The sequence below is a fragment of the Physcomitrium patens genome, chromosome 20 (genome assembly GCF_059467195.1).
Source record: "Physcomitrium patens ecotype Gransden chromosome 20, ASM5946719v1, whole genome shotgun sequence".
NCBI lineage: Eukaryota > Viridiplantae > Streptophyta > Bryopsida > Funariales > Funariaceae > Physcomitrium > Physcomitrium patens.
Genome location: NC_143429.1, coordinates 10,871,120 through 10,882,786, shown reverse-complemented (window position 1 = coordinate 10,882,786; position 11,667 = coordinate 10,871,120). Strand labels below are relative to the sequence as shown.

General features: G+C 40.3%; 6 non-coding genes across 6 annotated transcripts; 3 read left to right on the top strand and 3 right to left on the bottom strand.

Annotated features, from left to right (window-relative positions):
* The first annotated feature begins 827 nt into the window (after positions 1-827).
* Positions 828-949, top strand: LOC112273812 (small nucleolar RNA SNORD14). The gene has a single exon (XR_002967221.1). It is a non-coding gene; the product is annotated as a small nucleolar RNA SNORD14 (small nucleolar RNA).
* Positions 950-978: 29 nt separating this feature from the next.
* On the top strand, positions 979-1,069 carry LOC112273717 (small nucleolar RNA Z103). The gene has a single exon (XR_002967128.1). It is a non-coding gene; the product is annotated as a small nucleolar RNA Z103 (small nucleolar RNA).
* A 1,548-nt stretch (positions 1,070-2,617) lies between these two features.
* LOC112273719 (small nucleolar RNA Z43) lies at positions 2,618-2,713 on the top strand. The gene has a single exon (XR_002967130.1). It is a non-coding gene; the product is annotated as a small nucleolar RNA Z43 (small nucleolar RNA).
* A 3,178-nt stretch (positions 2,714-5,891) lies between these two features.
* On the bottom strand, positions 5,892-5,987 carry LOC112273718 (small nucleolar RNA Z43). The gene has a single exon (XR_002967129.1). It is a non-coding gene; the product is annotated as a small nucleolar RNA Z43 (small nucleolar RNA).
* Positions 5,988-7,535: 1,548 nt separating this feature from the next.
* On the bottom strand, positions 7,536-7,626 carry LOC112273716 (small nucleolar RNA Z103). Its single transcript, XR_002967127.1, has one exon. It is a non-coding gene; the product is annotated as a small nucleolar RNA Z103 (small nucleolar RNA).
* A 29-nt stretch (positions 7,627-7,655) lies between these two features.
* On the bottom strand, positions 7,656-7,777 carry LOC112273811 (small nucleolar RNA SNORD14). The gene has a single exon (XR_002967220.1). It is a non-coding gene; the product is annotated as a small nucleolar RNA SNORD14 (small nucleolar RNA).
* Between the last annotated feature and the right edge of the window lie 3,890 nt (positions 7,778-11,667).

The window sequence follows — 11,667 nt, the reverse complement described above, 5'->3', positions numbered from 1 at the left end:
CCTACATTAAATACCCAAAAAACAAATACCTAGTAATTATCTCTACAATATTTATCTAGACAAGAACAAAATGGCACACTAGGAAGGGACATGAATGGAAAAGAAAATAGGAGATGAAGTGGGAGGGGAGACATGTGTGGGTGAGGATAGGATAGGGTTTAGTTGGAGGAACATGTGAGATCCACCATTGTGGAAGAGCCTGAGAAAGGTGATGGCTGGAAGGAATGAAATGAAGGCAAGAGTGAGTGGAGGACCTCTTCCTCCATGCATAAGGTGGTGAATTATTCAGGCACACATTGGAGAGATGTATGTCTGAACTTGGTGTTGATTTCATGGCAGCTCTGGACTTTGAACGTGGTGCAGGCCCAGTGGAGGAGGATAGCAGCATTGTCATGAGAACGTTGTGGAGAAAGGTTTGGCAAGGTCAGAATGAGATTCTGTTGGGTTGAATGGATGGATGCCTGGTGAAGGCTGTTGAGGGTTTGAACAGCTCATGGTTGCTGGAGTGGAGTGGTGCCAACGTGGACAGATAGAGGGGCCATGTCATCCGGTTGCCCCAGTTCCCACAGCCATGATCAAATGGGAAATGAAGGATGAGGAGGAGGAGTGGCCGATAGTCTGTTCCTAGGGTTAGGTTTCCGGAACGTTCTACGCAGGCGTCCGCGTCTGTGCTCTTGCGTGGTATAAAGGCTCGCTGGTTGCAAGGTCGATCGTGTGTGATGTCCGATAGGTAGTCCCGTGGGCTAGCGGCGTGAGGTGGGTTCTGTGGTTGTTCGAGGTTTTTGTGGGGGTTGGATTTTGATGTCGAGTTCCGGGTGTCGTGATGAAGTCGATGACGATAAATCTCTAGGCTTGTTTCTCAAACATTCGCAGTGGCCGCCTAAAGCTTTCGCCCCGCCGGGCTTGAGAGCTAATGCAGCTTCCAAACCTTCCTTGGATATCTGAGACTTGTTTCCGTGTCGTGTCCGAGTGGCATGGGAGGAGTTGAGGACACTTTCCCCAAATGATCGACTCTGATTCCATCTGTGCTAACAAGCTCGAAAGAGCCAAGCCAGGAAAACTGATCCTTCATGTCGCGGTGTGGACGCACTTGAGGTGTTTAGGGTTTCGAGTGCGCAATCCCGTGTGTACAATGCTGTGGCCCGGTGCGCAGTGATTGAATGGTGGAGTTGCTAGAGTTTAGGGCGAGTGGGCAGTTAGGCAGACTCTCCATGTATGTCGTTGACAATCATTTGCCTTAAAGTTTTATTGGTCAAAGTTGTCGGGTGTGGGGCGTGGGGTTCGCGGGTGAAGATCATTTGGTTCCAAGTTTCGAGCGTGCCGCGCCCTGACCGTTGAGAGTTGATGCGACCCCCGGGTGTAGAAGGCGCTTTAGACTGGGTTAGGGTTCGTGTCAGCCGGTAGATCACAGGTGGCGTTGGGCGTGTCTTGTGGAAGCGGTCTGTCGGGGCCAATATGGAGGAGATTGCAATGATGATTCGATAATCCCAGCTCGCTTTTAGCCCTCATGAGAGGGCGTTGAAGAGAAATAGTCGTTTCCAACACAATAACACTGAGCAATGTTATTCTTTCTTGGCCCGGGCGGTTGATAGGTTTGTTAGAGGTTGGGGTTCGCGACGAACAGAGTCGATTTCCAGCTGGGCTGAAGTGGTCTCGCGTTGGCATCATAGTACGTGCGTTGTTCGCCACGTGCATGCGCACGTGCCCCGGGGCCGAACACAATGCCTGGGGGTGCGGTGCGGTGTGGGTTACGATGGAAGAGGCTCACAGGGAAAGTTGTATCCTTGTCGTGTCTGCCGCGGTCGGTGTCGAGTATCTGAAATGGGGTGTTGTCTATGATGAGATTGATGTCATGCACCACACTTAGCAAACCGTGCTGATATGACGTAATAACCATAGAAAGATCTGAGACAACTGCAGCGGGTGCCTGATATTAACCGTGATCCCTTCGTGGCCGTGGGTGATATCCACATCCGATTGTCGATGAGTCTTAAAGAAATTTTTAAGAGCATGATGCACTAGTAATTTCGTGAGCCTGTGTTTGGTATTATGAGCGCTACATGCGTCTTCTACTCCAGTGATTATATCTTAACTAGTTTTTAACCTTTCTCCATCTGAATTGTATGAGGAGGGACTGGTATATTCACTATGAGGGGTTGGCGCGACCCGTACCTGCGTTGTGGCATCCCACCGCCGAAGCGGCGGTATGTGGTCGGATGGTAGTGGTTTTAGGGTCATTGAGACGTCATCTTCGGCTGTTTGAGGTGGAGTCTTGGCTTAAGTCAGTAATGCGCTTGTGCGCACGTCGTGGCGGCATGAAAAACAGTCTATGATTATGCTTCATACCATAGTACTTGTCGGCTTTCCTGTCGAGAAGTTTGATGATTACACCTTTACTTCAGTCTTCAAAATGAGGCTGTTCTCGTGGGCCGTCAGTGGCCTAGCTGCTCTTGGAGACTATCGAATGCCTGGGGTATAGCTAGGAATGATCTCGTCAGGGGCCAGTGCAGATGCGTAAAGTCCGCGACGTCGGCATCTGACGGGATTTGAGTTTTTCAAAAGCTAACTGTATCGGAGTCGTTCAAGTGTGCACTTCGAAGTTGGTAGTTGGGGCATGAGACGATGACGACACAGTGAAAGGTCTCGTTCGGCATATTGGCCCAAAGGCCATGCTGACCATTCTAAAAAGATCACCACCCATAATCTGATGTCTCATAAACCAGGGATATTTTCAACTGAAAGTAAAGTTGCGAGGATTTTGAATCTAAAACGGATCGTAGATGAGCACCTAATAGTTTCAAAAATGCATTTAGGATTACAAGAGGTCCTATTGATGAGGCTCAAAATGAACCTGTTCAGATTGTAGTGCCACTAACTACAATACCTCACGTTACAACAACTAAAACAACTTGTGAACTTGTGAATTAGATAAGTAACCATGTAAAAAGAAAGTTTAAATATTTATTAATCTTAGTATTATTTCTCAAGAAATTTCCACTCATCATGTGGGACCACCAATTTAAGATGTACCTTCAATTCATGCATAATGTACCTTCAATTCCTATGAAAAACAATCTTGGAATTGGAAGAAATTACATCAACTTAAATAGACAATTAATTATTTTGTAATGTTCTATGGATGATATTTGAAATAAACCAGCAATATTTTGGTAGATAAATTATTTGCACATGTAATTATAATAGCTTTCTCTTGCAACACAGACAATTGCAAACTTCCATGGTGTCAGTAATTGATTTGTGGTTAGATATTAAGTGGCGTCTAATGAAGACCTTCACTACTGATGCTTTTTGAATAATATTTGTAATATACAATAATAATAAATCCACTTATTTTTTTGTTGCAATAAATAATGGTAATAACAACAAGAAACCAACTGTTCACAGTATCCATCAACATCCACATTAGATTACTTGTAGTCATTGTTTTCAATAACAAAGTGGTGATGATAGATGTTTTATAAGAAAGAAAAAGAGTAGAGCTGATGGATGTAATTCTTGTTTGGATTCAGTAGCAAGCATCGTAGAGAGCTTGTGTAGAATCATGTAGTGTCGGCGATGCCACAATAGTGTAGATGTCAATGTTGTCAAGAGTGGCTGTAATAGAAGGATAGTTAGTGTAGATCACACACGGATCATGTGTATAGAAAGTAGATTGATCATAGTCATTTACGCTAAGATTAAAGTAGAATTGCTTGAGCAAGTCCTGATTGGTTAGAAACGAGCTGCCTCAGGAGACCAGATCAATGTAGCCAATACGAATGGCCTTCATGCCTTTCTTGCGAGAGTAACTACCGGTGGTCATGAACACACCTTTGTACTCATTACGGTAGATTTTGTATTTATGTGTAGCCTTGTCAAGCCCCTGCGGAAGATGAAACCTAGGCTCGGTCACATACAAGTAGACCAAGTTCTAAGGTAATAGATTTCGCACTAGGTAGAGACCCAAGCCCACTGGATCGAAATCAATGATGCCTTTGTAGTTGAGAATAGGTGATATTCTCACGCTTGTCTTTGTAGATCCAATCACTAATATGATTGCTATTGAGAGAATTATATTATATAATACAATAGTCTCCTGTGTAGAATACTATTTACTCTATATTGACCTTACACCAAGAGTTGTAACTCTTGGTGTTACCATAGTACATACAACATATATATATATATATATATATATCAATTGATCATATTAATAACAATGACGTTTTCAACATGGTATCAAAACTATAGAAATATTCGATCCTCAAAATAAGCTTTGATGAATGCTTTATTAAGAAAATAATTACTGAAATTACAAAAATAGTTTATAATAAAAATAATATCAATACAATTCATTATAACAGTAAAGGTTGATGAAGAACTTGAGTTTCATCAAACCATGAAAAGCAATTCGAGACTTGAAAATGACAACATATAAACCATAAGGAAAGATAAAATTAAATTGATCAAAATTAAATTTATAAATAATTATAATTCAATTTCAAATTAAGAATATTGAAGATGATACAAAAAGTGGACATTAATCATGGTCCAAAATTTGATGGTTCATATTTTAACATATAAAAACATAGACTAACATTAGTTTTCAAGGCTGAAAAGTTATGGCCCATAGTAAGTGGTGAAGAATTCTTATTAGTAGAACCAATGGAAGCTGAAATAGCTGCCAGATTCCTAGCTTTACTTGCCATTGGAATAGGGAGTATAAGTGCATGGGTATACAAGGATACCTTGTCTTTAACTATAATTAATAATTTCTTAGAAAAAAATATTATTTCACATATACAATCTTGTACATCAACAAATTCAGCATGACAAGAATTAGTAAAAATATTTGAATCACATGATGCAATAACTAAGATGTATTTAAAAGACAAATTACACACCTTAAAAATGAGAGAAGGTGATAGTGTTATTAAACACATACATACTTTTAGAGCACATATGGAACAATTGTTGGCAACAAGATCAGCAGCTCCAAATGATGAAACAATTCTCACTTTAATGAGAAGTTTTCCTCTAAGTTATAGATCCTTCATTAGCTCCTTAAAAAGGTAGCTTGAGACTACATTAACATCCTTGATAAGAGATTTGATCCAAGAAGAAACACTCATGAAAAACATGAATTTAACATTTGATAATAATTCAACCTTGTATGTAGGTAAGAAATTTCAGAATAATAATAAGAAATCTTATTTTAATAAGAATTTCAGGAAGAGTTGACAAAGACAGAATAGTACTTCCAAACCACATGAAAAGAATAATTTTGCTATTAAGAAATATTTTTTCTACAAGAAAATAGGTCACTTGAACAAAGATTGCAGAACAAGGATACCAACTGATACCATGGAAGTTTGCAATTGTCTGTGTTGCAAGAGAAAGCTATTATAATTACATGTGCAAATAATTTATCTACCAAAATATTGCTGGTTTATTTCAAATATCATCCATAGAACATTACAAAATAATTAATTGTCTATTTAAGTTGATGTAATTTCTTCCAATTCCAAGATTGTTTTTCATAGGAATTGAAGGTACATTATGCATGAATTGAAGGTACATCTTAAATTGGTGGTCCCACATGATGAGTGGAAATTTCTTGAGAAATAATACTAAGATTAATAAATATTTAAACTTTCTTTTTACATGGTTACTTATCTAATTCACAAGTTCACAAGTTGTTTTAGTTGTTGTAACGTGAGGTATTGTAGTTAGTGGCACTACAATCTGAACAGGTTCATTTTGAGCCTCATCAATAGGACCTCTTGTAATCCTAAATGCATTTTTGAAACTATTAGGTGCTCATCTACGATCCGTTTTAGATTCAAAATCCTCGCAACTTTACTTTCAGTTGAAAATATCCCTGGTTTATGAGACATCAGATTATGGGTGGTGATCTTTTTAGAATGGTCAGCATGGCCTTTGGGCCAATATGCCGAACGAGACCTTTCACTGTGTCGTCATCGTCTCATGCCCCAACTACCAACTTCGAAGTGCACACTTGAACGACTCCGATACAGTTAGCTTTTGAAAAACTCAAATCCCGTCAGATGCCGACGTCGCGGACTTTACGCATCTGCACTGGCCCCTGACGAGATCATTCCTAGCTATACCCCAGGCATTCGATAGTCTCCAAGAGCAGCTAGGCCACTGACGGCCCACGAGAACAGCCTCATTTTGAAGACTGAAGTAAAGGTGTAATCATCAAACTTCTCGACAGGAAAGCCGACAAGTACTATGGTATGAAGCATAATCATAGACTGTTTTTCATGCCGCCACGACGTGCGCACAAGCGCATTACTGACTTAAGCCAAGACTCCACCTCAAACAGCCGAAGATGACGTCTCAATGACCCTAAAACCACTACCATCCGACCACATACCGCCGCTTCGGCGGTGGGATGCCACAACGCAGGTACGGGTCGCGCCAACCCCTCATAGTGAATATACCAGTCCCTCCTCATACAATTCAGATGGAGAAAGGTTAAAAACTAGTTAAGATATAATCACTGGAGTAGAAGACGCATGTAGCGCTCATAATACCAAACACAGGCTCACGAAATTACTAGTGCATCATGCTCTTAAAAATTTCTTTAAGACTCATCGACAATCGGATGTGGATATCACCCACGGCCACGAAGGGATCACGGTTAATATCAGGCACCCGCTGCAGTTGTCTCAGATCTTTCTATGGTTATTACGTCATATCAGCACGGTTTGCTAAGTGTGGTGCATGACATCAATCTCATCATAGACAACACCCCATTTCAGATACTCGACACCGACCGCGGCAGACACGACAAGGATACAACTTTCCCTGTGAGCCTCTTCCATCGTAACCCACACCGCACCGCACCCCCAGGCATTGTGTTCGGCCCCGGGGCACGTGCGCATGCACGTGGCGAACAACGCACGTACTATGATGCCAACGCGAGACCACTTCAGCCCAGCTGGAAATCGACTCTGTTCGTCGCGAACCCCAACCTCTAACAAACCTATCAACCGCCCGGGCCAAGAAAGAATAACATTGCTCAGTGTTATTGTGTTGGAAACGACTATTTCTCTTCAACGCCCTCTCATGAGGGCTAAAAGCGAGCTGGGATTATCGAATCATCATTGCAATCTCCTCCATATTGGCCCCGACAGACCGCTTCCACAAGACACGCCCAACGCCACCTGTGATCTACCGGCTGACACGAACCCTAACCCAGTCTAAAGCGCCTTCTACACCCGGGGGTCGCATCAACTCTCAACGGTCAGGGCGCGGCACGCTCGAAACTTGGAACCAAATGATCTTCACCCGCGAACCCCACGCCCCACACCCGACAACTTTGACCAATAAAACTTTAAGGCAAATGATTGTCAACGACATACATGGAGAGTCTGCCTAACTGCCCACTCGCCCTAAACTCTAGCAACTCCACCATTCAATCACTGCGCACCGGGCCACAGCATTGTACACACGGGATTGCGCACTCGAAACCCTAAACACCTCAAGTGCGTCCACACCGCGACATGAAGGATCAGTTTTCCTGGCTTGGCTCTTTCGAGCTTGTTAGCACAGATGGAATCAGAGTCGATCATTTGGGGAAAGTGTCCTCAACTCCTCCCATGCCACTCGGACACGACACGGAAACAAGTCTCAGATATCCAAGGAAGGTTTGGAAGCTGCATTAGCTCTCAAGCCCGGCGGGGCGAAAGCTTTAGGCGGCCACTGCGAATGTTTGAGAAACAAGCCTAGAGATTTATCGTCATCGACTTCATCACGACACCCGGAACTCGACATCAAAATCCAACCCCCACAAAAACCTCGAACAACCACAGAACCCACCCCACGCCGCTAGCCCACGGGACTACCTATCGGACATCACACACGATCGACCTTGCAACCAGCGAGCCTTTATACCACGCAAGAGCACAGACGCGGACGCCTGCGTAGAACGTTCCGGAAACCTAACCCTAGGAACAGACTATCGGCCACTCCTCCTCCTCATCCTTCATTTCCCATTTGATCATGGCTGTGGGAACTGGGGCAACCGGATGACATGGCCCCTCTATCTGTCCACGTTGGCACCACTCCACTCCAGCAACCATGAGCTGTTCAAACCCTCAACAGCCTTCACCAGGCATCCATCCATTCAACCCAACAGAATCTCATTCTGACCTTGCCAAACCTTTCTCCACAACGTTCTCATGACAATGCTGCTATCCTCCTCCACTGGGCCTGCACCACGTTCAAAGTCCAGAGCTGCCATGAAATCAACACCAAGTTCAGACATACATCTCTCCAATGTGTGCCTGAATAATTCACCACCTTATGCATGGAGGAAGAGGTCCTCCACTCACTCTTGCCTTCATTTCATTCCTTCCAGCCATCACCTTTCTCAGGCTCTTCCACAATGGTGGATCTCACATGTTCCTCCAACTAAACCCTATCCTATCCTCACCCACACATGTCTCCCCTCCCACTTCATCTCCTATTTTCTTTTCCATTCATGTCCCTTCCTAGTGTGCCATTTTGTTCTTGTCTAGATAAATGCATCATTTCTGTCTTGGCACAATGTAAGATGTTTTCTCTCTCATATTGTTATATGATATCGTAATGTATTTCTTCAGATTTTAAATAGATGAATTGCCTATTAGTAAAAGGAAAGAAAAATTTTCTTAATTTTGTTTAATTCATAAGGGAGTGTTTAATTTGAATTTGAATTTTTCCAGAGAAGTTTATATAATTTGAAGTTTTAATGTAGTGTCATTTCTATATACTTTCTTGTCTTAGATAATGGTATAAGTGGAATACTCATGGTCTTCATTATGATTAAAAAATGCTTGTGACTTTGTGACTTTACTCTATTTTTCATGTGTCCTTTCTTAAGCAATATTCGATGGCAAATATCTCAAAAAAAAGACAATTGCCACTTCCTCCTATAGAAATAGATAATAATCAAGAGTTTGAAGTGGAAGAAGTTTTAGATTCAAGGTACCGCAAAATAGATTGAAATATCCTTATTTGTTTGCATGGATATGATATTAGTAAATGTACATTAAAACCAACAAAGAAATTTGCAAATGTAGGAAAGAGAGTTGAAGTTTTTCATGAACATTATCTATCAAAATTAAGATGAAGAATAGCAAATCTTTGCCATAAAAGAAACAAGATCATACTTAATATAAATATTTATGTGCTCCATATAATGTGACCTTTCAATTGCCAAGAAGATGTCTATGTTAATTTTAAAATATTATTTAAAATTCTTAACTCTTAATTTTTAATCATTATTTTTAATTTTTATGAATTTATCATATTTCTTATAAAATAATTAAAAAATAGTATAAAATAAAATAAAAGAAGAAAAAAAGTTTGGTATAAAAATTTTATAATAAAAAAAAATGAATTGGTGAAAAAAGAATTAAAACTAAAAAAAAAAACTTGGTATAAAAAAGGTTAGTATAAAAGGTTCAAAAAAATAAAAACTTTAAAATAGTAAGTATACAAAGAAAAGGTTGTTAATTATCCATGTATTAATTATGTTTTGTATAAAAAAGATGATTAATTTTCCTTAAGTAGTTAATGTGGTAAGAAAAAAAATAGAATTATTAAGACAAAATAAAAAATTAAATATAATTAATTTTTAAATATAAATAGCTATATTTTTATTTTATATTTATCATAATAATAATAGTAATGAACATTTGATTATATGCATTCTTTCTGCTTTATTTGTGCATAGTGTCATGGATACAAAAATACAGGTTCGAGATCTAACAAGAAGTTCAAGAAGATTTGGCAAGAACTAGATTAATCAGATAAATACAAGAACAATACCTGAGAGGTGAGCTAGAGCTCCAAGAGATGTGTTGTCGAGACTGAAAAACTCTTCAGTCTCGATTTCAATATATACTCCTATTTATGAAGCTTCTCAAGCAACTTCTACCAACTAGGAAGCTTCTAGAAAGTTCCAGAGACTTGCTTCTAGAAAGTTCTAGAAACTTGTTTCTAGAAGGTTCTAAAGACTATGTTTTTAACATCTTCTACTAACTAGGAAGCTTCTCAATCAACTTCCATTAACTAGGAAGCTTCTAGAAGATCAAGAGACTTGCTTCTAGAAGGTTCTAGAAACTTGTCTCTAGAAGGTTCTAAGGACTATGTCCCTAACATCACCCCCTCCTTTAGCTTCGAGGTCTCTGAGAAGCAATGTTATTGTTAATCAGTACCAACATAAAAAAATGAAGATCTGTCTCATAACGTATGCTATGAACTCCAACTGTTGTTTACAAGGCAAGTGATTCATCGACCCTTGAAGCCAACGGTAGTGGTCTATGCCTTTGATTTCTGACCAAGCATGAACTTTCGTGTCCTCATTGTGAAATTGTCCTAGAAACACGTCTTCTAGTTGACCATCATAAGTAGACTCGATCTCAAATACAATCACCAGTGATCGGTTACTTGGTATCCTCCGTCGTCATTATGGTATAGGCAGTTCTTCATGTCGGGGTCGCCTTCGTGAGCTAGTCGGTTGAGATAATCTGACTGGCATAATATCTATTCTTGGCTATCCATATCAGAAGACCAAACCATGGCTATTGAAAAAATTCTACTTTATCTTCGAAAAAATAACTACATCAACTACGAATTTTGGTGGTGCTCTCCCCCTTTCTTATATTCTTGGGTGAACAAGCTTCAGAAAGAAGCTATCGTCGAATTGGCTTAGGTTTATGAGGATGTTGTTGATGAAACTCCTGTATCTTTTGCGACATATTGGCAAGATTTTCTGCTGGCTTCCACGTTCACTCATTAATATCTTAGCTGCACGAATAAACAAGATACTCCAACTTGTCCCACCTTCGCCGTGAATCCAGCACCTTTTCGACCTTGTATTCCTCATGGTTCTCAATCTCAATACTAGGTGGTCGACATTGCACTCTTCCAGAAAAAGATGACTCTTGATAAGGCTCCAACATAGAAACATGAAAGACTAGATGTACCTTCATAGAAGCCGGTAATTCCAGACGGTACGCCACTGAATTGATTTGCTTCTAGATGATAAATGGTCCCAATCTTTGATAGTCCAACTTATCACATGGTCGCTTGGTCTTTATATTTCGTCGAAGAAGCCATGCTTTATCTCCAATTTTGAAAGTATGTACTTGATTCTGAAATCTATCTGTAGACGCCTTGAAGGATTCTTGAGCGGATTGTAATTGAAGCTTCAACGTAGTTTGAAGCTGTGATAGTTGTTTCGTAAATCCTTTAACTGCTAGATTGTTATTTATTGACAAACCCAATAAATCAAGCTTCGGATGATATCCATAGTTGGAAAAGAATGGTATGTATTTAGTTGACGTATGGAGGGTGTTGTTATATGCAAACTCGACGAGCAACAAATATGCGATCCAATAGTCTTGCTAATAGTTGATGCTGCATCGTAAGTATTGTTCCAAGACTTGATTCATCCGTTTCGTTTGGCCATCAGTTTGAGGATTAAAAGCCAAAAAAAGCTTGATATCCACCTTCAGTATCTCAAAGAGAGATCTCCAAAACTTTGACACGAATTGGGTTCCTCGATCTGATACGATATCATCTGGTAGTCCATGATATTGGTACACATTACAGAGAAAGAGCCTTACTATGACTTCACTGGACGATGTC